Here is a 7,485-nt window from a genome sequence, read left to right as displayed (position 1 = left end):
TATACTAGAGCAAGAATATCTCATATCATCAGGGTTAAAAGCAAGAGTATCCCATATCATGCTTTTTCCCTGTCTTTTCCTTTGGCCTTGTTTTTACCTGCAAGACAAGGAGAAAGAGAGCAATCAGTCAGCACTTGGAATCAAGCTTCCAGCCAGGAACTAACTGCCTGGAACCCCTTACCTGATTACTTACCTGGCATTGCTCTCGAGTACTCATCTTCAACATCTTATGTTTCCAGGGAAGATTCCGCATCTGCTTGAGGAACAGATAGGGCAAGTGCGAAGGATACAAGGAAGCATGTGGAGACAAGCGTAACAGCACACGTGCCGATACATCCATTACTCTGTCAAAAGCAAAAGTATCCCATATCAGCAGGGTGGAACGTACTCTAGATTTGATGGACTTGTTTTGACCCTCAAATTCTTCAGTCGGCCTTATACTCTGGAGGAAACCAGAAAACCCTCCAGCTCAATTCAAGAATAAGCCTGTGGAAAGTTACTTCTTCAAAAGCAAAAGTATCTCATATCATCTCTTCTCATTTTTCTTCTCTTTATCCTTCATGCTGTTGCAAGATGGGGAGAAGGTGAACAATCAGTCGGAGCTCTGATTGCTTACCTTGTCTGTCACCTCTTTCAGCAGACCCCCTAGCTCGGTGACTTGGGGACTCCTACTACATGGTTTGTATCGCGCTTGACCAAGCCTGAAACTACAAGTAAGCTTCAAGTGAAATTGATACATTACCTTGTGCATCTCCACCAGTTAAAGATACCACCCCTGGATGGAGGAAAAATACTTCCAGAGAAGATGCCACATCTACCTATGAGACATATAAGGCAAGTCAAGACAACACCACACTCCGATACTTAGAAGTTTCGTGATTACGAGATCATTCTCCCACAATATTTCCTAATGTCATTTGTACTAAATCATTCACTTGTACTCACTAAAGGAGAGCTTGAACCTATGTACTTGTGTAAACCCTTCACAATTAATGAGAACTCTTCTATTCCGTGGACGTAGCCAATCTGGGTGAACCACGTACATCTTGTGTTTGCTTTCCTATCTCTATCCATTTATATACTTATCCACACTAATGACCGGAGCAATCTAGCGAAGATCACAAAAAGCGACCGTTTTCGCTACCTAGGATCTATCTTGCAAGAGAACGGAGAATTAGATGGAAATCTCAACCATAGAATACGAGCTGGATGGATGAAGTGTAAGAGCGCATCCGGCGTGTTGTGTGACCGTCGTAGACCACTGAAGCTCAAGGGAAAATTTTGTAGGACGGCAATAAGGCCAGCGATGTTGTATGGCACAGAATGTTGGGCGGTGAAGCATCAACACGTACACAAAATGGGTGTAGCGGAGATGAGGATGCTTCGTGGGATGTGTGGGCACACGAGAAAGGATAAGATTGGGAATGAGGATATCCGAGGTAAAGTAGGAGTAGCCGAAATTGTAGGAAAGATGAGAGAAAATCGGCTCCGGTGATTTGGACATGTGCAAAGAAGGCCGACTGACGCTCCGGTTCGAAGATATGACTACGGGACAGAGGTTCAGGGCCGAAGGGGTAGAGGAAGACCTAAGAAAACTTTGGAAGAGACTCTAAGAAAAGACTTAGAGTACTTGGATCTAACGGATGACATGACACAAAACCGAGCGCAATGGCGTTCTAGGATTCATATAGCCGACCCCACTTAGTGGGAAAAGGCTTTGTTGTTGTTGTTGTTGTTGTTGTTGTTGTAGTAGAGAGATCACATTTTGTACCACATTAGCGCACCCACTAATATAGCAAGTGATGTATACATGTTATGTCAATTAACAAATTTATCTCATTTAATGGTAGTTTTGTGCATCATTTAATTGCACTACAAAAAAACACTTTAGACGGCCAAAATCTTTATTCGTCGTTGGAGAGTTTAACCAACGGAGGTTCGTCATAAAAGAATAGTCGGGCACCTGTCTTCCCGAAACAAATTGACCCAACGGAAAAAACTTACCCGACGAATGTTATCTCATCAGCTACCACATAATTAAATGATTTAATGGGCTTTACTCGACAGCCAGTCATCGGGCAAACTCTACGAAACCAAATTTAAAATTATGTTAAACCTTTTGCACGACGAAAGGTCCGTCGAATTGTTTTTTTTTTTAATTAAAAATTATTAAATATTTTTTTTTATATTAAATCATTTATTTAAATTTTAAAAATCAATAATTATAATAAAGATGAATAAAGAAAATTTACAACCAAAATGGAATTGTTTCGTGCAATTAAATTACAACAACTAAAAAATGAAAATAAAATGTAAACTACTGTGGTGGCTGCTGAGATAGCTGTTGGTGTGGTTGCTGGGGCAACTTCTGGAATGATTAGGGGAATGCCTGCAAAAGTTCGGTCGGGGCCTCGAGAATCTTGATGCCTGAAGCTGATAAGGACTGGGCTACGACACCGAAGTGTAGGTGCACTAATTCTCGGTCCTTCGCAGCAGCCTGTGCCAAGTGCTGACCTTCTTCCTTTTGGCACACCGGCTCCATCTTCAGTTGCCCAAGTCTGGAATCAGTCTCGATCGATAAATTAGAGTTGGCTGAAGAAGAAGAAGACCCCCGAATTCCTGAACCACACCACGAACTTCCTTGCCTTTCCTTCATCCAACCTCATCCATCAGCATCTGGAGAGACACCACTGGTTCAAGTGTCAGCTCCTCCATAGGCACGTTCGGTTGCTGCTGGGAGAGGTTGGGGAGGTACTCGTCCCTCTCCTGAACCATAGAAACCTACAAAAAAAAAAAAAACAAAGGAAACAAAATAAGGTTATCGGTCATCATTTGAGCTTTTTATTGTAATGGATTTACAAGTAAACATAGAAATGAGTACTAACGGAAATTACGTTTGCGACCTCGTTGCCATAATTGGCGTGTATCTCCCTTCAAACCACCACTCTCGGAAATGATTTCTACCCACCCGCTATTCCTCCACCCGATAAGATAAGGATCGAGAACCGGAATGGTGAAGGTACGACTTCTTCTCCTAGCTACCTTTATTTGCTGTTGTGGAGTCACCTGGAAGATCGAATAGCCAATTGAATCGCCTGGCAGATTGGACGACCCAGGTCAAGGCATAGACGTACTCACGCCGGCGGTCGACTTGGCAGTGGTCGCTAGGTCCTGCTAGCCGACAAAATGGCACTGGGGGCCGACCGCTCACTCTGAGAAGAGGTGGAAGTAGAACAGCGACGACTATTAATCAAACGAGAAGACATATGTGGAAAAAGAAACCATATAATTTTTAAAATTTGCTAAAATTTCAAAAAAAATTTTTTTATAAAATTGCGTAACATTTCAAATAATTTATAAAATTGCGTAACATTTCAAATAATTTATAAAATTTCCTAAAATTTCTAAATAATTTCTCATGTGTTTCAAAAGTTTCACATATTTCAAAAATTTCAAATAATTTCTAAAACTGCCTAACATTTCAAACAATTTCTAAAAGGGAATTGTTATTAGCACTCCGAAAGTCTCATTATACATTCCTCACAAGTCTATTTTTCTTTCTAATCATAAAAAATTTGGAGTGCCAATGATAATTCCCCTTCTAAAATTGCCTAACATTTCAAAATTTCCTAAAATTTCATTGACCACCCACCATACCCCACCAACACCGTACCTAAACCACCCACCCCACCACCACACCACCATCTCCACCATCGCCACCACCAATACCCCACTCCAACACCACCGTGCCCTTACCCACAGCCACTGAACACCTCCTCAAACCTATCCCTATCCACAAATCGAAAAATATTTCAAATTGAATCACACAAGAAACAACCACAATTTCAATTCCTAACATAAGCAATCCGCTAATCACAATATCCTAACAACTTCAAATTGAAAAAAAAAAAAAAATAGGAGAGCGAGAGACATGCAGTTGCTGGGCACGGGGTAGAGAGAGGATTTAACACACATAGAGGACTAAGAGAGAGGATTTGAGATCGAGAGAGAGCTTACAGGGTTGAACGGCGCAAGGAGGAAGAAAGCATAAGGTTATGGGGCTATAATATTTTCAAACCTTTGCCCGATAGAAGGTTAGTCAGGCAAAGGCTTTTTAAAATTTGACACGTGTTCAAAACCCTAAATTTCTGTTGGGAACACACAATAACTTCATCGGGCAACGTCACCAAAATTTGGGAATACTTCGTCGGGTTACCTCTATTTTGGGGGCCAATTTCAGTTTTTGGAAAAGTTTTTAGAAGGCTTTTTCAACATTGCCCGACGGAAGGATAGCTAAAGCCGACATAATTTAGAAGGTTGGTCCGACGAAAACGAGTATTCCATTAGGCAAACTTAAAAGAAATATTTCTCTACTTTTGAACATTAAGTTCAAACGGTTCAATAAAAATCATCGAATTTGATGATCATTAAATTCATTGTGTGCTTTTACTCTTGATTTGGGGCATTGTTAAAAATGAACAAAATCGAAGCTAAAATAACTGTTAAATAATGAATTTTAGTTTCTAACTATCGAATGATTTTGTCCCGTTACTCAGTCCTCGAACATTTTTTTGGGGATGATTTATGGCATTGGAGATCTTGAAGTATATGCAAATATGTTTGACGATTGGATCGTGGAAACAAGTTTTGTAGAATGTGTATTCCCTGGTAAAGAATGGATTCCAAAACACTTATGGCTCATTTACTAATCTATAATCATATTGAAAGGAATTGAATTGTGGATGAATTGGAATGAGATGGAATCAGAATCAGACTATTAAAGTTGTTTCCTAATACTATTTGGCATCAGAGTAGGAATGAAATTAATCTATATAAACTATTTACTAATTCACATAAATCGGAATGAAAACTAATGTGATTATTAAAATACCCCTATTTTAACTAATATATTTTATATGCTAATTATATTTAGTAAAACTTTTATTCTTTCATTTTTTTTTATATTTTAGTAGAGAAAATAAGTATTTTTTTATGTTTTAGTAACACTTATTTTTTTCCATTGGTCCTCTCCTTACCATCATAAAGCAAACCAAAAAAATCAAAAAAAAAATAAATAAAATTACTTCCTTCTACCCCCTTCCTCCTTTTCTAAATTCTCCAAGTACCCAGTAATTTGTTGCAATTCTATCTATCTACCCTCTTTTCTGGTTGCGAGACCACCATCTTCCATGTTCTTGGGTCTTCATCGAAAACGCGAGCCGGGTCGAGCTATCTTTAGCGACGCGGTCGTGCGGGTCTTGTTAATCAAGGGCTTGAAGGCAGCTTCTTTGGCCATCCATCACATCATAAGGGTTGTAAACATCATCATCCCTTGGTTAGTTCCTGACATAGTTCTCATCTTCGTTTGGAGTTTAAGGGTATTATCAGTACAAAAATTGGAATCCAAATACGTCCTGCCATTACAGAAATTGGATTCCTGATTTTAGGCGGGTCCCACTATTTCTTTTTATTCCGGATGTTTTAGTAAAAACTTGAATGACTTTTGATGTGTGCATTTCCATTTCCTACCATTTCATTCCCCTTTAGTACGCTTGCGCTTAGAGTTTTTTCTATACTTATATTAAGTATAATGTAAGTTTTTGTTGTATCCACTATTTTAAATATTTTAAATTGATTATCTAGTTTGTTCATCTTATTCTTCTACGGTTGAGGATTGTATTTGAAAAAAAAGAACAAAATTGGAGCTAGAACGACTGTTAAATTGTGAATTTTATCTTCTAATTGTCGAATGATTTGTCCCGTTACCTAATCTCCGAACATTTTTTGGGTGATTTTTGGAGTAGGAGATCTCGAAGTATATGCAAACATGTTCAATGGTTGGATCGTGGAAACTAGTTTCATAGAATGCATGTGCCCTCGTAAATAATGGATCCAAAACACTTAAGAGTGTTTTATATACTTCTATTAAATACAATGTAGTCTTTCGTGAAAAAAGGCTCAACCATATGATTTAGAGCTTTAGAACCCCTTACAAAACAAACAAACAAACAAAAAATTGAGAAAAAAAAAAAGAAATTTAAATGATACTAGCCAATGCTATGATACAAGACAAATTCAATTTTGCACTGCCTCATGCATTTGTTGGGATTCCAATATACTTAGAGTTTATTATATACTTCCATTAAGTACAATGCAGTCTTTCGTGAAAAAAAAAAAAAGGCTCAGCAATAGGTCTTAGAGCTTTGGAACCCATGATGGTGGTATCCTTTTCATGTTCTTCCACATGCAAGACATCCAAGTAACTTTTGGAACTTATGACGGTGGTATCCTCTCCATGCTCCTCTCATACTTACTTCTCTGATTTTTACCACCAATACTACTCTCTAGACCTACATAATTGAAGGTGCACCTCCTTCCCCTAACTAGCCGTGTGGATCTAGGCACCGTCTTCTGGTTGTGAACTCAGGCCCATAGTTGTGCCTTTGCTGCTATTGCTTTTCATGAGATACTTGGGGACTTTGTGCAAAGTGGTGAAAGGGTAGGGTTTGGGTAATGGGAAAATGGGGCATTGAAGCAAAGAAGAAAGGGAGAAAGAGGAAGAGGAAAAAGAGGGCATGGAGGAGAAAAAGGAAGAGGAAGGTACTAAGTAGAAGGATGAAGAGGAAGAGGAAGGCATAGACTTATAATTGATGGATAGGGGATTGCCCGACGAGCCATTCACTTGGGCAAATACAAGGAAAACATCAGGCAAAGGTTATGTTGGTAGATATTTATTACACATCATTATGGGCTTTTGACCAACGACAGTAGATCTTAGCTGACATATAGTGTTGTCGAGCATAGCCTACCTAGCCGACGAAGACAGGATTCGTCAGGCAAACCGTTTGATCGTCATTTTTTCCCTCCTCGAGCCAAAATGTTGCCCCAACGAATTTTGACTTGCCCTGCGAATATTTTCTATCACTTAAGGGTTTTGGGTAAACCCTGAATGTTGACCATCCTCGCCTTACCAACTCAAATATCCGTCGGGTAAAGAGACTTTACAAGACGAACTCTTGTTGGGCAAAACTTTGTAGGGCAACCCTATTTTCTGGTAGTACAATTGTCGTATCATGTGGTACATCAATATGATACAAAAATGTAGTAACCTAATTTTAATGGTTACTAAAATTCTCCATACGATCAAACCGATTACTAGAGAGTATATATGTCCGCATACAAAGAAATATAAAAAAATTATCATCTGTTTGAAAACTCATGAAAAAAGAAATTTAGGGCCACTTTCACAATAACGTTGCCTTAAAAGTTCTTATTTTACATAGAAAACACAGTCCTAGACTTTATGTATCTTCCAGCTCATAAACTATTTTCCTACCCCACTTGCCTTCAACTTTGATGGATCTCTGTAGCTTCAGAGGTTCTTCTCTGAACACTATAAGTATGGGTATCTCCAATCCAAAGCCAATTAAGAAACCAGCTGCTTCCTCAGGAAAAACAGAAAGGTTGTAATCTTTGAGAGATATC

The 7,485-nt window shown here is 38.9% G+C and overlaps 1 long non-coding RNA gene across 2 annotated transcripts; it reads right to left on the bottom strand.

The window, feature by feature from the left end:
- Window positions 1-2,228: 2,228 nt before the first annotated feature.
- LOC139189594 (uncharacterized) lies at window positions 2,229-4,151 on the bottom strand. Of its 2 annotated transcripts, none has more exons than XR_011573380.1 (3): window positions 4,018-4,151; window positions 2,886-3,212; window positions 2,229-2,781 (listed from the first exon to the last, which is right to left on the bottom strand). It is a non-coding gene; the product is annotated as an uncharacterized lncRNA (long non-coding RNA). The 2 variants fall into 2 exon arrangements; XR_011573381.1 differs by having other exon boundaries at window positions 2,895-3,212.
- Window positions 4,152-7,485: the final 3,334 nt, after the last annotated feature.

The sequence above is a fragment of the Malus domestica genome, chromosome 11, assembly GCF_042453785.1.
Source record: "Malus domestica chromosome 11, GDT2T_hap1".
In the NCBI taxonomy this organism is placed as follows: Eukaryota; Viridiplantae; Streptophyta; class Magnoliopsida; order Rosales; family Rosaceae; genus Malus; species Malus domestica.
The sequence above is the reverse complement of the archived record's forward strand: the minus strand, read 5'-3'. Positions and strand labels throughout refer to the sequence as shown.